The sequence below is a fragment of the Nomascus leucogenys genome, chromosome 24, assembly GCF_006542625.1.
Source record: "Nomascus leucogenys isolate Asia chromosome 24, Asia_NLE_v1, whole genome shotgun sequence".
Lineage (NCBI taxonomy): Eukaryota > Metazoa > Chordata > Mammalia > Primates > Hylobatidae > Nomascus > Nomascus leucogenys.
The window spans coordinates 28,662,172-28,684,089 of NC_044404.1; the positions used below are offsets into that span (position 1 = coordinate 28,662,172).

Genomic DNA, 21,918 nt, shown 5'->3' on the forward strand with positions numbered 1-21,918 from the left:
ACCAAAACACACCCCCCTACACATACACATACACAAATGCACAGAAACAGGAGATAAAGGATCACAAGCATATTCCCAAATGCACTCCCCATGCACAAATTCAGAAACGCAGAGCCCTCCCTGGCCACCACACACACACACACACACACACACACACACACACACTCTTATCAGGCTGGGGCAGGCACTGGCACTGCTGAGTCACCCACAGGCAGCTCAGCCCAACACAGCTAGAGCCACGTGGCTGCCCCAGCAGGGAGGGGGCAGGGCCCATAGCAGCTCTTTAGAATCACCCCATCCACCTGACTGCTGGGGTTTTCCTCTCCCCAGCCCTTTGATTGAGTCAGGGGTGGGGATGGGGTTGGGGGAGGAGCCACTGTTTGCAGAGGCCAAATCAAAGATTTCCCAGCCTGCGCTCTCCTGGATGCAGGAGTACACGTGAGAGCAATTAAAAAATACTACTAGATTCATTACTATTTGCAAATATATTTTCACATACTCTCATTTAATCATCACAACAGCTCTATATAAAGTTAGCACTATTATTAATCTCATTTTACCCCGGGGCAGGGGGCGGGTGCCTTGCCCCAAAGCCCAAAACCCAGACTCACCCGCTTCCAAATCCCTACCTCATAACCCCTGGGCAATACTGTCTGGTGGGCAGGTGTGATATAGGCAAGTGAAAGGTACATCAATGTGCTTGGGATCCTGGTTGTGTGTGTGTGTGTGTGTACACACACGCCAGGCTTCCCCAGGGGATTCACAGGGATAGAGACTGAAAGGGTCTCAAGTGTCCTGATTTCTGGTCGAAGGATCAAACACTTCTCTAGTCCCTTGGAGCCCACCTCCCTCTATCAGAAAACATCTCCCCAGTCAAAGGGCTCAGTCTGACCCTCCTCTGCTAGACTATGGGCTCCTTGAAGGCAGGAACCAGGGCCCTGAAGCCTCAAACAGGACCTGACTCAGAGAAGGCCTCAGTGAATTTGGAGGGGGGGAGAGTCAGTCAATGTATGATTTTAATTCAGTTATGTCTCAATATAACAGTAACATCAATAATTATAATAAATGCTAATGCTTATTGCATGCTTACCCTGGGACTGGCACTGTTCTTAGCACTTGACATGGATTCTTTCATTCAATTCATGCCACAACCCTTGAGGAAAATTCTTTTATTAACCCCACTTTGCAGAGGAGGAAACTGGCTTGGAGAGAGTTAGCAGCTCACCCAAAGTAACTGAATTAGGAAGTGGCAGTGTTGGGGATTGGAACACAGGAAGTCGAGTTAGCCCATTTAGTAGGAAGATCACTACACTCAGAGGAGGGGCTTTGTCCTCAGTGAGCCTCAGTTTGCCATATTTGTCCAAAGAAAGGTTAGTTTTCCACGGTGCTCTGGCCTGGAATATTCTATGATCCTATGATTCTGTGATGAAGAGCTTTTGAAGTGTCAGGGTTAGTTTTAAAAGAAAGAGGCCACTCTGCCGGGTGGTGAGCTTCCTGACATGGGCATATGTAAGCCAGCTCAGGCCTGAAATGGGAGGGAGGGGATGAGTCTTCGGCCAGTGACCATGGAAGCCCCTGCCAGCGTTGATGGAGTGGACCATCAGGAGGGGAAAAGTCACTGAGAAGAGTGGCAAGGCGGGCATGACAGGATCCAGAACTCGCTTTTACGGAACGCCTACTGTGTACCAGACCTATGGTTGACATTTAACTTACATCGCTAATTCTCAGAAAAACATTGTAAGATTTATGGTTGACGAAATTCAGATCCACAGAAGCGACTTGTTCAAGGTCACGCCGGATGAAGGGGTAGGACAGATGACCCAGGTGAGTCTCCTCAGGGTCACTTCCCTAGATCCCCTCTGACCAACCCCTCTACCTAGTACCCTTAGGGGCAGTACCACGTGTCAAATTGCTTCACACTTTTGTCATATGACGTCACACCAGTCAATCCAGGAACTCCCTGCCCTCCCCTCCCCTGACCTCTGGGGTCTATCAAAGCAGCCCCCGGCTCGGTGTCCCCGCCGGACCAGGCCACACCTGCAGCCCCCGCCCCTTCTCAGCTGCGACTCCTCTACCCGGGCCACCCCTCCCCGCCCCGCTGATCGGCAGTTGCCTGCGCCAATCAGAGGGCCTAGCGGGCGGGGCGGGGCCTCACGATGGAGTTGCCCTGTCAGTGCAGGTGGAGGCCCCGGCGGGGCAAAGTGGCAGGAACCTCTTAAAGGGCGAGAGCGGCGCGGAGCCAGAACGCGGTCCGGCCCGGTCCCCGCCGCACCCAGCCCAGGTGAGCCTGGACCACCTGGGGGGGCGAACCTCGGTCCCCGGGAGGGACGGGGTGAGGGACAGAAGAACCTACCCCCAAGGGCTCGGACCGTCCCGGGAGAGGCGAGACCAGGGTCGAAGGGTCCAGGGCTGAGGGGCCCAGGGGTCCCGAATTCCAGAATCCGAACTTGGGGTCCAAAGGAGTCTGGGCGTCTTAAAGTTCAGGGTGCAGGGAGGGGCGTGGGAGTCTGGAGGAGGGGTCCGGGAGCTCGGATCCAGAGCTAGACACGTCCGGGTCCGGCCGGTCCTGGCTGTCTGGGGCGGGGGTCCTGCTTTCGGTGTCCGCGGGAGAGTCCCTGCAGGTCGGCGCAGCCCCCGGCCGCCCCCTAGCCCCGCCTGGCCCGGCCCCGCATGCTCCTGCCGGGCCCGCAGCAGCGCTGGAGCGGGCGGGCGACGCGCAGACGGGAGGGGGCTCCGGGGCCTGGAGCCCCGCGCCCCGCTCCGGCCCTTACGTAACTGACTTTGAGTTTCCGGACCCAGGGACCCGCCAGCTGGGGCGCCAACTGTGCCCGCCGGGGTGGCCCCCCAGGCCGCGCCAGCCCCACACCCTCCCTGCCGGGGTTGGTCTAGGGGACTTCCCTCTGTCTGGGTCTCCTGGGTCTGTCTGTCCGGTTCGCTCTCATCTCTGGGTTCCCTGTATCTCTCATCTCTCGTCTCTGTTTGGCTGTCTCTTCCTGTCTCTGTCCGCTGTCTTTCCTCAAGAATTGTCTCGCCCTCACCTACACTTCCCGGCAGGCCCCACCTCTTCAGGGTGGGACAAGACTCCTCCTCTCCAGCTAGTTGGAGGCAGGGACCTGTCCAGACCAACCCGGGCCCGAGCTGGCTCCAGGAGTGGGGAGGGGAGAGGAGGGCTGGGGAAGGTGATTCTAGGACCCATGGCTCCTGGGTCCGGGAACGGACGACCCCCTCTCCGCCTCTGGAGCCCTTTCCTCCAGAAGGAGGACGCTTGGACAGAGCCTGGCTGGGGCTGGGCTTAGGGCAGCTGGGAGTCCCCGTGAGGGCTGCCTAGTGCCAGGGTCAGGTGCTCAGCTACTGAAGGGGAGCGGAAGGGGCTGGGGAGGGGCCGGAGCCCTGGCACGCGCCCCGGAGCTTCAGCAAGCTCCCTACCTCCACCCGGTTTCAGGCCTGGAGGATGGTCTTGGCAGGAGGCTGGGTGGGGAAGGGATCTGCAGGAGGAGGCTCAAGGGACTTCTGCATGTTGGGGAGGGGGGACAGACCCCCAAGTCTAAGGAGCACCTACTGGGATCACTCCCTGCCTTGAAGGCTCTCCGGGGTGTCAGACAGACACTTCGGAAATAACTGTAAATAAGGCGTTAAAGCAGCTGTGAGGTGGGAATTATTAACGTTTTTTTTTTTTCTTTTGAGACGGAGTCTCGCTCTGTCGCCCAGGCTGGAGTGCAGTGTGGCGATCTCGGCTCACTGCAAGCTCCGCCTCCCAGGTTCACGCCATTCTCCTGCCTCAGCCTCCCGAGTAGCTGGGACTACAGGTGCCCGCCACCACGCCCGGCTAATTTTTTGTATTTTTAGTAGAGACTGGGTTTCACCGTGTTAGCCAGGATGGTCTCGATCTCCTGTCCTCGTGATCTGCCCACCTCGGCCTCCCAAAGTGCTGGGATTACAGGCGTGAGCCACCACCGCGCCAGGCCGGGAATTATTAATTCTAAGCCGGGAGAAACTTTGCGCAAGGAGGTAGGAGGTTTGAGAAGAAAGGGAGCCAGAAGCTGAAGGGAGCAGAGGGAGGGAGGAAAGGGGACATCCAGTGCCCAGTAGGCTCTGCACACAGCAGAACTGAGTTGAATCCTGACCCTTCCACTTTCCTGCTGTGTGATCCTGCATGAGTCACTTCACCTCTCTGAGTCCCAGTCTTGTCCTTTGTCAATAATCCGGACCTTGCAGGCATAAGCACCATCAAATAGGTAATGTGTACGCAGACCAGAACGGCAGCTGGTCTGATAGCAGGCCAGTAGTGTGTTTTAAGAAGGGAATGGAGTGGGGAAACCCTGAGGTTTCCGCTGTATGTATAGGAGAGCCAGGCACCACCTGCCAGGTCCCAGCAACATGGGGCATGGGTGGAGTGCCTGGGTGTGTGGGTGGTACTCATTGAGGCCAGGAGGCCCCACACCGGCTGTCTCCTGATTGGCCCATGCCTCTACCTCCTAGACCAGGGCTGGCCTCCCTCCTGTAGGCTCCAGGTGCCAACAGAAGCTCCCACCCAGGCCGCCTTACTCCCCAGACCAGTGCGGGTAGAGCCCTGGCAGGGCAGGGCCAGCACCCTCTCTGCAGAATGGACCATGGCCAGGAGCCTGGCTGGCTGTGCTGGGCAGGAACATCCGTCTGGCTAGGAAGATGCTGACGCTGTGCAGGCCGCATGGAGGTCCAGACCTCTGTTGGCTGGGGCTGGGCCCAGCTGATGGCACTTAGGCTGCAGGGTGAGACAGAGGCTGGAGTGGGAATGAGGAGGGGAGGTGCAAGGAGGGACTCCTGGAGAGGAATCCTGAGCCCAGGTGTGGAACGAAACCGAACTTCATTCGTTTATTCTCTAAGCCTTTCCTGAGCACGTACTGTGCACCATATACAGGTCTGCCAGCCACAGAACTGAACAGAATGCTCACAGAGGGCTCACCACAGAGTTACGGTGCCCTGAGATTTGTTAGGGGTTTGCAGAATGGGCCTGTAATGACAGTTCCTGGGGATAGGGGAGTTCAGAATTTTCCCAAGGCCTAAGATTCTGGTATTTTATTTTATTTTTATTTTATTTTATTTTTTTGAGACAGAGTCTCACTCTGTTGCCCAGGCTGGAGTACAGTGGCACGATCTCAGCTCACTGCAACCTCCCCCTCCCAGATTCAAGCAATTCTTTTGCCTCAGCCTCCCGAGTAACTGGGATTACAGGCTCCTGCCACCATGCCCGGCTAATTTTTTTATTTTTAGTAGAGATAGGATTTTACCATGTTGGCCAGGGTGGTCTCGAACTCCTGACCTCAGGTGATCTGCCCACCTCGGCCTCCCAAAGTGCTGGGATTACAGGTGTGAGCCACCATGCCTGGCTGATTCTGATATTTATTAAAGGGGGTGGGATTCCACTCCATCACAGTCTGCAGGCTAGTCACTTTTCTCCCTGGGTTTCAGTTTCCCTTTCTGTGAAATGAGTAGGGGAGATAAGTCTAAAGTCTCTGTGGGTCTTGCAGCACCGATTACTATAGCCTCAGGACCTCGTTTGGGACTTAGTCTACCCCCTACTGTCACCCCACGTGAGGGCATAGGATGGAGCAAGATGAAGGCTGAGTATGATGGGCCCACAAGTCCTGTTCTTGGCCTGTGTTCTCTAATCATAATTACAGCCACTGCCTGTCAAGCACTTACTATGCACAGCATTCTGTTCTAAGCCTTTAATATGCTGCATTAACTCATTCAATCCTTACAATCTCATGAGGGAAATATTATCTTTGTTTTGCAGGAGTTTAGGGAGCTGAACAGACTTGACCAAAGTCACAAAGCTGGGAAGTGGCCGAGCTGGGATTTGAACTTAGGCTCAACTCCAAAGCCCAGACTTAACTAAGAGTGGGCGCCTCCACCCCACGGGTACTAAGGTGCCCACATGGCTCAGCCCTTACCTGTGGAACTGTTTGACCCCTGCTGGAGCAAGCTCTGAGCTCTGGGATCTTGAGGCTGGGGAGCTGGGGAACCTGTGCTGCCTGCGTTGGGTGGCCCCTGGGCCCGGCATAGAGAGAAAGGGGCAGAGGGAGCCACCTCCAGGTCAGCCAGGGCCCACTAGGGGTTTCCCCAGAGGGGCAGCGCCACCCAGCTACTGCCCAGGTACAAGACCAGGCACTGAAAGGCAACCTTCGGTATGTGGCCAACTTTGGACCTCAGTTTCCCCATCTGTAAAGCATGGACTTAAATGAGTGTGGACACTCCTTGACCCCTGGGTTAGTGGCTGAGGTCAGCAATAGGATAAAGGGTGAGAGGAGGACTTGGAGTGACAGCGACTGAGTCTGTGAAGGAAGAGTTTGGGTCAGGAACATCTTCGATCCTGGGCCAGCTGTTTGATAGCTATTTCAGATGAAGAGACTGAGGTTGGAGAGGTTCAAAGGCTTGTCTGGGGCTGTTCAGCCAGTACCTCAGAGACTGAAGGAAAATAAACTAAGGGAAAACCTGGAGAACAAAATCCAGGCAGATATGAGCTAGAATCCTGGGTTGGCCACTTAACTAGGCTTGGAGGTGTGAAGTGGCACCCCTGAGGACACACGAGAGTCCCTTCACCTAACTGTCCTCATCTTTAAAGTGGGAATAGTAACAATTTCTCCTTTGTCCACTTCCTGGGTTGTTGTGAAGCTTAAAGGAGATGAGGCATTTGTAAAATCAGGTGAGAATGTGATTGCTGGTCATTTTTCAGTCCAAAGCTGCAGTTCCAGGTTTGTGTTTGTGGTGTGGGAGCATTCTGACAGCTCCTCTGTTGAGATGCTTTGTCCAGGGGTTGTGCTGGAGAGAAGCCCTAAGAATAACACCACCGGCTGGGCGCAGTGGCTCACACCTGTAATCCCAGCATTTTGGGAGGCCAAGGTGGGCGGATCACCTGAGGTCAGGAGTTCGACACCAGCCTGGCTAACATGGTGAAACCCCGTCTCTACTAAAAATACAAAAAATTAGCCGGGCATGGTTGGTGGCGGGCACCTATAATCCCAGCTACTCAGGAGGCTGAGGCAGGAGAATCACTTGAGCCGAGGAGGTGGAGGTTGCAGTGAGCCGAGATCGTGCCACTGCACTCCAGCCTGGGCAATAAGAACGAGACTCCATCTCAAAAAAACAACAACAAAAAAAGAATAACACCACCATTTATTGCACAGTTGCCGGTACCAGGCATTGTACTCAACTTCACCTCCCATTGTATCATTAACCCCCTACAGCAACTTTGTCAGGTAGGTGGTACCCCTCACCCACGCTGGGTCCCTCTGAAACCCATGCCGACAGCCCCTGTAATGATAGTAGCAAACGCTTCTGAACGGTTTACTGTGTGCCAAGCATCCTTCCAGATGTGTTACATGTATTGACCCATGTTAATCGTCACATCAACCCTGTGAGTTGGATACTAATAGTATCTCCAGTTTGCAGATGAATAAATGAGGCATAGACAAGTAAAAACGAGGCCGGCCATGGTGGCTCATGCCTGTAATCCCAGCACTTTGGGAGGCCGAGGCAGGCAGATCACCTGAGGTCAGGAGTTCGAGACCAGCCTGACCAATATGATGAAACCCCATCTCTACTAAAAATACAAAAATTCATGGTGGCATGTGCCTATAATCCCAGCTACTTGGGAGGCTGAGACAGGAGAATCGCTTGAACCAAGGAGGCGGAGGTTGCAGTGAGCCGAGATGGCGCCATTGCACTCCAGCCTGGGCAACAAGAGGGCAACTCTGTCTCAGAAAAACAAACAAACAAACAAAAAAAATGGCCCCAATGTCACAAAAGGTAGAGCCATAAATAGTGAAGTCAGGGCTGGGCGCAGTGGCTCACGCCTGTAATCCCAGCACTTTGGGAAGCCGAGGAGGGTGGATTACAAGGTCAGGAGATCGAGACCATCCTGGCTAACACGGTGAAACCCCATCTCTACTAAAAAATACAAAAATTAGCCGGGCATGGTGGTGGGTGCCTGTAGTCCCAGCTACTCGGGAGGCTGAGGTGGGAGAATGGCGTGAACCCGGGAGGCGGAGCTTGCAGTGAGCCAAGATCCCGCCACTGCACTCCAGCCTGGGCGACAGAGCGAGACTCTGTCTCAAAAAAATAAAACAGTGAAGTCAGGATTTTCCCAGGTTCTTTTTTTTTTTTTTTTTTTTTTTTTGAGACAGAGTCTTACTCTGTTGCCCAGGCTGGAGTGCAATGGTACAATCTTGGCTCACTGCAACCTCTGCCTCCCAGGTTCAAGCGATTCTCGTGCCTCAGCCTCCCGAGTAGCTGGGATTATAGGCGCCCACCACCATGCCAGGCTAATTTTGTATTTTTAGTAGAGATGGGGTTTCACCGTGTTGGCCAGGCTGGTCTCAAACTCCTGACTTCAAGTGATTTGCCTGCCTCGGCCTCCCAAAGTGCTGGGACTACAGGTGTCAGGTTCTTTTATTCTGAGACAGGGTCTCACTCTGTCGCCCAGGTTAGAGTACAATGGGGTGATCACAGCTCACTGCAGCCTTGACCTCCTGGGCTCCAGGGAGCCTGCTGAGTAGCTGGGACTCCACCACACCCACCTGATTTTCGTATTTTTTGTAGAGATGGGGTTTCCCCATGTTGCCTAGGCTGGTCTTGAACTCCTGAGCTCAAGCAAGCCTCCCACCTCAGCCTCCCAAAGTTCTGGGATTATAGGTGTGAGGCACGGTGCCCAGCTGGCCCAGGTTCTTAAAGTCACCTCCTTGACACAATCATCACAGTTGTAATTCAGTAGTTATTGACATGACTGTCTCCTCACTGCATTGTAGGCTCCATAAGTGCAGGGGCCATGTCTGTCTTCTTCAGGCCATATCCCCAACCCCTGGCACACAGCAGGTGCTCAGTTAATGTTTGTTCACAGGGACACTGCTGCCTCTAGTGGGCTGGGCCCTGGAGGCCTGATGAGCTGAGAATCAGATTATTGCTGACTAGGGCGTCTGCCCCAGCAAGACCCCAGAGGCAGAGGGAGGGCAGGGTTCCCTCCTGGCTCAGGCCCTGGCTGAAGAAGGGGCCCCAAAGGGCTTTTTCTTTGGCTGTGCTGTGTGTCTCACTGCTGTCCTTTGCTTCCATGTGCCACTGCGGTGATGGCTCCACGGCCTCTCCCGGACTGGCTGCGTGACCCCGACGGCTGCTTCTGGGTGAGTAATGGTTTGACTTAAAGACTGCCACATGAGCTGATTTTAATGCCCGTCCTGTGGCTCTGAGGCCACTGGGAGGCGTAAAGAGAGGCCCGGGGGTAGAGGCGGAAATGCTGAGAGAGGGCACTCTGTGATTTTAGCAGGGCCTACCAATTAAACATATTGGGTGCTGATTTTTTGGTCGCATGATACAATGCAAAGGTCTTTGGGGCAGACTGGGCTGGAATAGAATCCTTTTTCTGTCACTTACAGGTGGGTGATTCTTTGCATCTCAGTTTCACGTCTGCAAAATAAGAATATGAATACTTACGGGACACAAGTATATTTGTTCTTTTATTCATGTAAGCCCCACAAGGGCAGGGATTTTTGTTCATCTGTTCACTGCTGTATCTCCAGCACCTAGGGTATAGTAGCACGTAGTAGGTGCTCATTGAATATTTCCAAAGGAATGAAGATATTTATTGATTGTTTATGGTATACCTATCAATGTGTTTTGTATTGGATTAAATGACTAATGGATATAAAGGGCTCAGCATGATAGGGGCTCAGTGAATGTGAATTCCCTATTTGCTCAATAGATTGTGACTTTCTTGGGGATCAGGGCTCTGGTAAAGTGAGCTCTGGGTCTTCTGAACTTAGTAAGGGCCCAAGTACCAAGCATGTGTCAATCAGCACAGAGAGGGGCCTGGCAACTGGACTTCCTGGAGAGGGAGTGACAGAGCCTCTAGTTTTCATCAGAAAAGAGAGGCAGCTGGGAAGATCTGGGGCAGAAATGGGAGGGATGGGGAGGGACCCTGCCCTTCTAGTACTGCCACTTTTCCTTGTCCAGGTGTGACCCTGGGCAAGGCATGCTCTTCTCTGAGTCTTGGAGACCTCATCTGTGATATACATATCATAACACTTTCCCCGCACAGGTGTGGGAAGGAGTTGATGAGAAGCGCCCACACAGGGCCCCGTTTGGTAACTTCCCAGCCCTGGGCTCATTCTGGGATTCTGGGAGGGGACTATGTGTTCCTCCTTCTGGCTCTTTTCTCCTACTTTTAACTTCTCACCCAGCTGGGACTGGAATCCCAGGAGCCCCTGAACTTCCCAGCAGGCTGGCCAGGGCCCTGGGACAAGGGCTGGGCTCTGCCTGGTGTGGGAGGAGCTGAGTGGAGGTTCCAGCTCAGCCACTCTCGCTGTGTGACTTGGTTCTGTAACCCCTTCTCTGCCTCGGTTGCCTTACCTGTAAAGTAGGGTTATTAAAAGACACCTCCCTGGAAGAATTGTTTAATTAGAAAATAGGTGGATTAGGCATTATTATCCATAATGCTATTTGGCTCTGGCTGAGGTCACTCTAGGGAGGGCCCTGGAGAATTACATCCCACCGTAGCCCAGGGAGCCTGGGACTCGCTAGTCATCATGTGTATTATTGCCATTTATTGGCTATTTCTTATGGGCTGGGCTGGTTATGTGCTATTTTAGACACATTATCTCATGCATTCCTCCTAGTGACCTAGGAGACCCTCCGAAGCAGGCATTATTATCCCCACTTCATGGCACTGGGTAAGTCAAATGAGTCACCCAGAATCCCACAGTTCTTTAGGGGTACAGCTAGGGCTCAGACCCGAGCCTGCTCACTCCAGTGCCCAAATTCTTTTTTCTTTTCTTTTTTTTTGATGGAGTCTCACTCTGTCACCCAGGCTGGAGTGCAGTGGTGCAATCTCGGCTCACTGCAACCTCCACCTCCTGGGTTCAAGCAATTCTCCTGTCTCAACCTCCCAAGTAGCTGGGACTACAGGCGTGCGCCACGACGCTTGGCTAATATTTGTATTTTTAGTAGACAGGGTTTCACTATATTTGTCAGGCTGGTCTCGAACTCCTGAGCTCAGGTGATCAACCTGCTTCAGCCTCCCAAAGTGCTGGGATTACAGGCGTGAGCCACTGCACCCGGCCCTAAGGCCCAAATTCTTAGTGTGAAACTCTCATATCTCTCCCAAGGAGGTGGAGTGTACACCTAAATTCTCTGTCCATCTCCCATGACCAGTACAGGGCTGGTGGGAGCTACCGGTGTGTTTGTCGGATGAATAAATTCACGCACACACACTGCACCCCCACCCAGGCCTGCTGCTGTAAGAGTTTTAAAGAGAAAAGATAATAGAAAACTGGAGAAGGCTGGACAGCTTGGTGCTTGAGGGTCAGACAGGCCTGACTTTGAATCTCGCATGTATTGTTTACCAGTTGTGTGACCTTAGGCAAGATATCTAACCTCTTGGAGCCTCAGTTTTCTTACCTGTAAAATGGGGAAAATAAAAGAACCTACCTACCTCTTAGGCTTCTTGTGAGGATTAAATAATGAGGCACATGGTGAGCATTCAACAAATAGTAGCAATGGTTATTGTTATTATTATAATTATGAATATTATTTGGGGATTTTTTTTTTTTTTTGAGACAGAGTCTTCCTGTTGCCCAGGCTGGAGTGGAGTGGCGCGATCTCGGCTCACTGCAGGCTCCGCCCTCTGGGGTTCACACCATTCTCCTGCCTCAGCCTCCCGAGTAGCTGGGACTACAGGCGCCCGCCACCTCGCCCGGCTAATTTTTTGTATTTTTAGTAGAGACAGGGTTTCACTGTGTTAGCCAGGATGGTCTCAATCTCCTGACCTCGTGATCCGCTTGCCTCGGCCTCCCAAAGTGCTGGGATTACAGGCGTGAGCCACTGCGCCCGGCCTTATTTGGGGATTATAAAGATGTTCCTCTCGGGACAAGAGAGACCAGGTCTGGGAGGGAACTTCTGAGGACAGGTGGATAGCAGCCTAGTCTGACTGACTCCTGAAGGCATGTGAAGGGAGGGAGGTGGCCTCAGGGAAGTAAGAGTGTACCTCCCTTTCCTAGTCATCTGCTTTTCCTCTGTGCTGGGCGTGGGGCCCAGAGATGAATCCGTGTAGTCCTTCCTCACCTTCCCCACCAGGAGCTCGGAGTCTAGTTGGGAAGAAGATGCAGAAACCACCAATTCCACCTTTATTGAATAGGTGTTCTTATGCAAAGGGCAGGAAAAAAAGACATTCCTAGTGGAGGGAACTGCATGTGCCAAGGTACACAACTGCCTGTACTTGGGGGAATGCAGCTGAAGAGACAGGCTCAAGACAATGAATGAGGACTTGACCTATGGCAATGGGGAGTCGCTGGATAGTAAGCGGGGAGGGGCAGGGACAGGGGCAGGAGGAACTGTCCAGGTGAGAGATGCCGAGATCTTGGGCTGGGGACTGTGCCATGGGATGAGGAGCAGTGGGCGATGTGAAGTCTGTTTAGGAGGCAGAGCTAGCGGGGCATGAGAATGAACTGCAGTGGCCAGGGAGGAGAGGAGAGGGCCAGAGGGAGATCTTGGGGCCTGGGGCCAATGGGGCCCACTGGGGTCTCTGGCTGAGGGACATATCTGGGAGGAGGAGGCAGAGCTGGGTTGAGGGTAAAAGCCATTCAGCTGCTGTCACTACCTCTCCCCTCAGCTTCCCAGGCAGCAGCTATGTGTGAGCTGGACACTGCGGCAGGGCCTGTGGCCACCAGGGCCCAGGGCACCCACTCCTATCTCGGGGGTCCCTTGTGGTGACCCTGGTAGGTCTGGTAGGGATGAGGCCCAGGGCACCCACTCCTATCTCGGGGGTCCCTTGTGGTGACCCTGGTAGGTCTGGTAGGGATGAGGCCCAGGGCACCCACTCCTATCTCAGGGGTCCCTTGTGGTGACCCTGGTAGGTCTGGTAGGGATGAGGCCCAGGGCACCCACTCCTATCTCGGGGGTCCCTTGTGGTGACCCTGGTAGGTCTGGTAGGGATGAGGCCCAGGGCACCCACTCCTATCTCGGGGGTCCCTTGTGGTGACCCTGGTAGGTCTGGTAGGGATGAGGCCCAGGGCACCCACTCCTATCTCGGGGGTCCCTTGTGGTGACCCTGGTAGGTCTGGTAGGGATGAGGCCCAGGGCACCCACTCCTATCTCAGGGGTCCCTTGTGGTGACCCTGGTAGGTCTGGTAGGGATGAGGCCCAGGGCACCCACTCCTATCTCGGGGGTCCCTTGTGGTGACCCTGGTAGGTCTGGTAGGGATGAGACCTCTTTGGGGTGGGGGCCAGGCAGGAGCTGTGTGGTGCAGAAAAGTCCTGGGTTCTAGACCTACCAGTGTTACTGAGTGTCTGTGTGACTTTAGGAATCGCCAGGCCTGGTGGCTCACACCTGTAATCCCAACATTTTGGGAGGCTGAGGCAGGAGGATCACTTGTGCCCAGGAGTTCAAGACAAACCTAGGGAACATGGAGCAACCCCATCTCTACAAAAAAATACAAAAATCAGCTGGGCGTTGTGCATGTGCCTGTCATTCCAACTACTTGGGAGGCTGAGGTGGGAGGATCCCTTGAGCCCAGGAGGTTGAGGCTGCAGTGAGCTGTGATTGCACCATTATACTCCAGCCTGGGTGACAAAGTGAAATCCCTGTAGGTAGGGAGGCAGGAAGGGAAGGGAAGGGGAGGGGAGGGGAGGGGAGGGAAGGGAGAAAGGAAGAAAAGAAAGGAAGAAAAAGAAAAGAAAAGAAAGAAAGAAGGCACTCCCATCACCCCCTCTCTCTTGCCCTCCTTTTCCTTGCCTTGAAAGTGAGAATAAGAAAACCTGTTTTGCTTGCCTCGAAGATTCAGTGATAAAATACAACTAAAGACAGTAAACATTTATTGAGAAACGACGGGCTAGGTTCTGGGGGCACAAAGGTGACTCACGCAGTGTTCCTGCTCCTTAAGGACGAACTGCCATGTGTAGAGTGAGCCCAGGGGAGCAGGTGATTAACTCAGGGGCATCAAGGGGAAAAGAGCTAGGCTGGGCTTTGAAGGATGAATAAGAGCTCTCTAGGTAGGCAATGGAAGGAACAACTTTCTAGGTACAGGGAATGGCATGTGCAAAGGCTCAAGCCTGCATACTCTGCTCAGAATAGATGAGCACTGTCATTGGTGTGGCTGGAGCACAAAGGGAAAGGCTGGCAGTGACAGAAGATGAGGCTGGTCAGGGAAGTAGGGCCCAGGTTAGGCAGACCTTTGGGGATGTCACTGGCTCCCCTCTCCTTCCTGCACCCTCACAACTGCCTGTTCTGCTCAGAGAGACAGCCAGGGCCTTCCCATGCTGCTCCTCCCCTTGAGTTCCCACCTTCTCCCCTCCTCTCCACCACCCCAGCCAGATCAAGTGGCTGCCTCTCTCAGGAGTCAATAACCTGGCTGCCATGCCAGCCCTGCCACTGAAAAGCCATGTGGCCTCCAGTCACTCACGTGCCCTGTCTACCTCAATTTCCACCTCAGTGAAGTGGGAACAGCAGGCTTTCCTCCCAGAGAAGGGCGGAGGCTTCAATGAGATAATCTCCACAAATGGCCTGGCCCAATGTCTGTATGTATTGGGCACCCATAAACAGGAGCTAATTAAGCCATCATTATTTAGATTCCTCAATCTCCTCGGCCCCACCCACTGCTTCCCCTTTACCTCTCCTGGCAGCCCGTTCTAGCCAAGAAAGGAAGGAAAAGATTAAGAAACAAGCCTAAGTCTTCAGAGGGGTCCTGGCCCACTGCCAAGCTGGCTCCCCTCCTGCCCCTTGTCCACCTTGGCCTTGGGCCCCAGGATTCTCAGTCCTGAGGCCTGGGCACTCTCCCATCCCCTGCACTAGAGGCCCTGCCCTGGCTGGAGGCCAAAGCCAGCAGCAGCCTTGAAATGGGACACATATTTAGAAAATAGATAGCTTGATTTTTTTTTTTTTTCCTCTGGGAGTGGATAAGGAAGCCCTTTTTTTCTGGTGCTTGCGAGAAGAGTACGATGTTCAGTATTTCTGGAGGTCTGGTGGTCAGGGCCCAGCTGGATCCCTCAGGCTTCTGGATCATGCAACAGACACTAGCCACCAAGTCCCTTATGGAACAGACACAGGGACCTCAGATCAGAGCAAGTGTCTGTCGGTGCAAGGTCACGCAGTAGAAGCCCAGGTCTCCAGACCCTCTGTGCACTGTCCCATAGATGCATGTGGTGCAGTGACCTTGGCTGTCACTTTACCTCTCTGAGCCTCAGTTTTCTCCACTGTAGAGTGGCACCGATTTTGCCATAAGGATCGGCAATAATGTACAGAAAGCACCTAGTGAGTCCTCAGTGGCAGGAAGCTGCTGTTAGAGCTGCTGCCTCTTAAAAACTTCTTCTGCCCTTCCCCTTCCCGATCTAGGGACTTGGAATATCTGCTATGATTTCTATTGAACAAATGACACCTGATAAGCCAGTTTTAAAGCAGGAGGCTCAGCATCTGTTATGCTTCCCTCCCCTCTTCCCCCTTTCCTGGGACATTCTAGCCCCACCCAAGACAGTTTCCCTTCTGCAGCCTCTGATGATGCCACTGCAGGCACTCAAGAAAAGCAGAGAGTGGGAAGGGCCCCATGCCATCCAGGCTTAGGCTGCGGGGACAGTGATGGCCTGTGAACTCCTTGGAACCATCCTCGGGAGCTAGGATGACTTGAAGACTTCCACAGAGGCTGGGAAATAGGCCTAAAAGAGAAAACCTGGTTCACAGCCCCAAAAATGGTAGAGTGGAAGGAACACCAGCCCTCCTAGCTCTCCATGCTGTGAGATCTTGGGCAAATTACCTACCCTTCCTGAGCCTTCATTTTCTGATTTAAAAAAGGAAGGGGATGGATTGAGGTCAGAGGTTTCTACTAATACGACAGGATTAAAAGTAGGGATTTGTGAGCAGAGAGCCTGTGGTTTAAATCCCAGCTTCACCCCTTACCAGCTGTGAGACCTCTAGCAAGTTGTTTTACCTAAGTGAGCTTCAGTTTTTTCCCCTATAACATGGGGAAAATATTAGCTTCTTCTCATAGGATTATTTAAGGGCTAAACTAAATAATTTGTATAAAGTACTCAGTCCGTAGCTGGCAGACATGTTGGAATTATTATTGTCGTTGTTGTCATTGTTATTCTATGATCGGTAGAGATAATAAGTCATAAAAGAGCTCATTGAGAAGGAAGGACTTGAGAAATGTACAGGATTGATTGAGTTATTCATTCATTCAATAAATATTTAGAGCTTCCACAGATGGGCCAGGGACTAGCAACAGAAAGGTGGAGTCAGACAGACCTGCCTATTCTAGCTGTGTGATGTGGGATCATTTACTTCTTCCTCTTCTTCTTCTCTTTTTTTTTGAGATGGAGTCTCCTTCAATCACCCAGGCTGGAATGCAGTGGCATGACCTCGGGTTACTGCAACCTCTGCCTCCCAGGTTCAAGCAAACCTCCTACCTCAGCCTCCCAAGTAGCTGGGGATATAAGCATGCACCACCGGCCGGGCGCGGTGGCTCACGCTTGTAATCCCAGCACTTTGGGAGGCCGAGGCGGGCGGATCACGAGGTCAGGAGATCGAAACCACGGTGAAACCCCGTCTCTACTAAAAATACAAAAAATTAGCCGGGCGTGGTGGTGGGCGCCTGTAGTCCCAGCTACTCGGAGAGGCTGAGACAGGAGAATGGCGTGAACCTGGGAGGCAGAGCTTGCAGTGAGCCGAGATTGCGCCACTGCACTCCAGCCTGGGTGACAGAGCGAGACTCTGTCTCAAAAAAAAAAAAAAAAAAAAAAAAAAGCATGCACCACCATGCTAGGCTAATTTTTGTATTTTTAGTAGAGATGGGGTTTCACCATGTTGCCCAGGCTGGTCTTGAACTCCTGACCTCAAGTGATCTGCCCCTCTCAGCCTCCCAAAGTGCTGGGATTACAGGCATGAGCCACTGTGCCTGGCTGGATCATTTACTTCTCTTCTCTTGGTCTCATGCCTTTGTTTGTAAAATGGTGAGAATAGTGGGCAAAATGTTACCTCCCAGGCTGTCCTGAGGCTAAAGAGAGTTTAAGTGCACTGGTCTGTGTCTGATTCCTTTCCCACCAGGCCCCTCAGCTGTTAATGACTGGAGGCACGATCGCAGGCAAGTCCATCAAGCATACTTCCACCCCAGGGCCTTTGCACTTGCTGCTAGTCCTTTGGCCCAGAACACTCTACCCCCAAACACTTCTGTAGCTTGTTCTCTCATCTCTTTAAATTTTTTAAATGTCACCTTCTCAATAAGACCTTTCCTATCTTTTTATTTATTTGAGACGGAATCTCGCTCTGTCGCCCAGGCTGGAGTGCAGTGGCGCGATCTCAGCTCACTGCAAGCTCCGCCTCCCGTGTTCACGCCATTCTCCTGCCTCAGCCTCCTGAGTAGCTGGGATTACAGGCGCCCGCCACCACGCCCGGCTAATTTTTTTGTATTTTTAGTAGAGACGGGGTTTCACTGTGTTAGCCAGGATAGTCTCGATCTGCTGACCTCACGATCTGCCTGCCTTGGCCTCCCAAAGTGCGGGGATTACAGGCGTGAGCCACTGCACCCGGCTATTTATTTACTTTTTGAGACAGAGTCTTGCTCTGTCGCCAGGCTGGAGTGCAGTGGCACGATCTCGGCTCACTACAACCTCCGCCTCGTGGGTTCAAGTGATTCTCCTGCCTCAGCCTCCCGAGTAGCTGGGATTACAGGCACCCGCCACCATGCGCAGCTAAGTTTTGTATTTTTAGTAGAGATGGGGTTTCACCATGTTGGCCAGGGTGGTCTCGATCTCTTGACCTCATGATCCGGGAGCCTCAGCCTCCCAAAGTGTTGGGATTACAGGCGTAAGCCACTGCACTTGGCGTATTTTTATATTATTATTATTATTATTATTATTTTGAGATGGAGACTTGCTCTGTTGCCCAGGCTGGAGTGCAGTGGTGCAATCTTGGCTCACTGCAACCTCTGCCTCCCAGGTTCAAGGGATTCTCCTGCCTCAGCATCCCGAGTAGCTGGGATTACAGGCACCCCGCCACCACGCCCATCTAATTTTTGTATTTTTAGTAGAGACGGGGTTTCACCATGTTGACCAAGCTGGTCTCGAACTCCTGACCTCTGGTGATCCACGCACCTCAGCCTCCCAAAGTACTGGAATTACAGGTGTGAGCCACTGCACCCGGCCTCCTGACTTCTTACTTAAAATTGTAACACCTTTCTGTCCTCTAACCTTAGCACTGTCTGCTTATTTTTATCCATAGCACTTATGACTCTTTGACATACTGTATTTGATTATTTGTTTATTGTCTCTCCTCCCATTGGAATGTAAGCTCTGTGATGATGGTGATTTTTGTTTATATTATTCAGCATTATATCCCTTGTACCTAGAACAGTGCGTGGTGCATAGGAAGTGCTCAGTAAATATTTGGGGTGTAAACTAATGACTATATGAAGCCTGTTCTCTCTGGATCTAGGAATATTTTGAGCACACAGTAAAATCTCAATAAATGTATGAATGAGAGAAAAGGTGAGTGGTCATCATCCTTTCCATTTGTCAGATCATACTTTGACTGGGTCAACCCTGAGGCTCTTTTGCTTCTGATTGCTTCTGATATTTTCTGCCAGGGCATCAGTTTCAATTGCAGTGCCCAAATCTTTTGTTCCGGAGCCTGAGCTTTGCAGAATTTCTAGTTGGGGCTGTTTGGCTGTTGGGTCCGCAATGGTTATTATGTCATTATTGGTAATTAGCACTTAGGCTTAGAGGATTGAGCTTTTTGTTTTTCAGCAGAAATCATAGCAGAGAGCTGTGCTAGACACTGGGAGCCAGGCTTGAAGCAGCTTCCTCTGGAACTTTCCCCTTCCCAGCTTGGGGTCCATGATTTAGGGAGACCAAGACAGAGGTGCCCAAAGCTAGGGACACATGGGTCACCAGCTCAACTGCTATTTTCCCCGGACAGTATCCTGCAATGTTTTCCTGCAACACCCCTGGGTCTCTATGCCTGGCCTGGTACAGAGGGGGTTCCTCACACCTTCAGGGGAGCTAGGTGTAGGGTTTCCAGATATTCAGTGGACACGGGCATTTTCTGATGCTCAAGATTATAAGTGGAGGAAATTATCCTGGGTTTGAGACTCAGGAGCCTGAGCTTAAGTTGCTATGTAGCTACTGACTTGCTGTGTGTTCTTAGGCACATCACTGCCTCTTGTTGGGCCTCAGCTTTCTCATCTGTCAAACAGAGATAAAGACGCCTGCTTGACCTCACTAGGGAAGAGAGGCAAGATAGTGTCTTGAGCAAGGAGTTGGGTTCTGGCCTCACACACAGCTGGCTTCCCAACCATACCCCTTCCTAGCTGTGTGACACTGGGCAAATCACTTCACCTCTCTGACGTCAGTTCCCAAAGCAATAAAATGGGGCTAAAATAGTACCCACTCTATGGCCGGGCGCGGTGGCTCACGCCTGTAATCCCAGCACTTTGGGAGGCTGAGGTGGGTGGATCACAAGGTCAGGAGATCGAGACCATCCTGACTAACATGGTGAAACCCCGTCTCTACTAAAAATACAAGAAAATTAGCTGGGCGTCGTGGTGGGTGCCTGTAGTCCCAGCTACTTGGGAGGCTGAGACAGGAGAATGGCTTGAACCTGGGAGGTGGAGCTTGCAGTGAGCCGAGATCGTGCCACTGCACTCCAGCCTGGGCGACAGAGCGAGACTCCGTCTCAAAAAAAAAAAAAAAAAAAAATAGTACCCACTCTACAGGGTCGTCGTGAGAATTAAATAAGAGAATGCAGTTAAAGTACTTAGGCACTTAGCTGGTACTCTGCACATCTTTGCTGGTATTATGATAACGACCATCATGGAAATATAGGCAATATCTGTAAAAAGAATACTAGCGACAGGGCCAGGCAGATGTGGGTTTGAATCTAGCGACAGGGCCAGGCAGATGTGGGTTTGAATCTAACTCTGATACTTACTAGCTGCGTGATCTGGGACAAGTTTTTCGCTTATCTGAGACTCTATTTCTTTTTCCATTTCTTTTCTTTTTTTTTTGAGCTAAGGTCTCACTTTGCTGCCCAGGCTGGAGTGCAGTGGTGTGATCTCAGCTCACTGCAACCTCCGCCTCCTGGGTTCAAGCGATTCTTCTGCCTCAGCCTCTTGAGTAGCTGGGACTACAGGTGCCCACTGCCATACCCGGCTAATTTTTATATTTTTAGTAGAGACAAGGTTTCACTGGCCAGGCTGGTCTTGAACTCCTGATCTTCAGGTTATCTGCCCACCTCAGCCTCCCAAAGTGCTGGGATTACAGGCATGAGCCACCATGCCTGGCCGGAGACTCTATTTCTTCGTCTGTAAAATGGAAATTATAGTCATATCGTCCTCAAGGGGGTGTTGTGAAGGTTCAGTGACATATTGTATATAACACACTTGGTGTAATAGCTGGCACATATTAGCTCCACTTTATAGAAAAGGAAGGGAGGGGAAGTGAATTGCCTGGACTCACACAGCATCTCAGTGGTGAAGTTCTGATTTGAACCAAGGTCGGCCTGCCTCTAAAGTCCAGTTTTTTGGTTTTTTTTTTGAGACAGAGTCTCACTCTGTTGCCCACGCTGGAGTGCAGTGGTGCGATCTTGGCTCACTGCAACCTCCACCTCCTGAGTTCAAGCGATTCTCCTGCCTCAGCCTCCCGAGTAGCTGGGATTACAGGCACCCACCACTGCACCCGGCTAATTTTTGTATTTTTTTTTTTTTTTTTTTTTTTGAGATGGAGTCTCGCTCTGCCACCCAGGCTGGAGTGCAGTGGCGCAATCTCGGCTCACTGCAAGCTCCGCCTCCCGGGTTCACGCTATTCTCCTGCCTCAGCCTCTCCGAGTAGCTGGGACTACAGGTGCCCGCCACCACGCCCGGCTAATTTTTTTGTATTTTTAGTAGAGACGGGGTTTCACCGTGGTCTCGATCTCCTGACCTCGTGATCCGCCCGCCTCGGCCTCCCAAAGTGCTGGGATTACAAGCGTGAGCCACTGCGCCCGGCCTTAATTTTTGTATTTTCAGTAGAGACAGGGTTTCACCATCTTAGCCAGGCTGCTCTCGAACTCCTGACCTCGTGATCCACCTGCCTCACCCTCCCAAAGTGTTGAGATTACAGGTGTGAGTCACCTTGCCCGGCCCAGCTTTTTTTTTTTTTTTTAAACTTTTTCTTGCCATCACTCAAGTATGGGATCATAATGATGGCTGTTATTATAGAGCCACTGGACTCATTCATGCTGGGATGCCCAGTGCCCAATAAATGTGTGATGGATGAAGAAAGGCAGGACCACTGTGTCGCCACTTCCAGGAGGCTTTTACCTTGAGGTTGAGGATTCTTCCTGGTTGGTTGCTAGCAGATTTAAAATAAAAATCATACTTAGTGTAGTATGGGGCTTTGTAATCTGCAGAACCCTTTGCATTCTCCACATCATTTGATCCTTCTTGCTTTCTTATATTGAAGCTCTAATCTGTAAGGTAATGGTATTTGGAAATGGAGTAATTAATCAGGGAAGTAATTAGGATAAGATGAGATTATGAGGGTGGGGCCCTCATGACAGTATTAGTGCCCTTATAAGAAGAGACACCAAGGCCAGGCATGGTGGCTTATGGCTGTAATCCCAGCACTTTGGGAGGTGGAGGCGGGTGGATCACCTGAGGTCAGGAGTTTAAGACCAGCCTGGCCAACATGGTAAAACCTTGTCTCTACTAAAAATACAAAAAATTGGCCAGGCGTGGTGGCTCACGCCTGTAATCCCAGCACTTTGGGAGGCTGAGGTGGGTGGATCACAAGGTCAGGAAATCGAGACCATCCTGGCTAACACAGCGAAACCCCATCTCTAAAAATACAAAAAATTAGCTGGGCATGGTGGGGGGCGCCTGTAGTCCCAGCTACTTGGGAGGCTGAGGCAGGAGAATGGCATGAACCCGG

The 21,918-nt window shown here is 52.1% G+C and overlaps 1 protein-coding gene across 1 annotated transcript in view; it reads left to right on the forward strand.

The window, feature by feature from the left end:
- Nucleotides 1-2,178: 2,178 nt before the first annotated feature.
- Nucleotides 2,179-21,918, forward strand: part of EPB41 (erythrocyte membrane protein band 4.1) — a 225,452-nt gene continuing 205,712 nt past the window's right edge. Inside the window, exon 1 of the mRNA XM_030805656.1 lies at nt 2,179-2,281. The gene's annotated coding sequence lies outside the window, so the exon portion shown is untranslated. The remainder of the gene's footprint in view (nt 2,282-21,918) is intronic.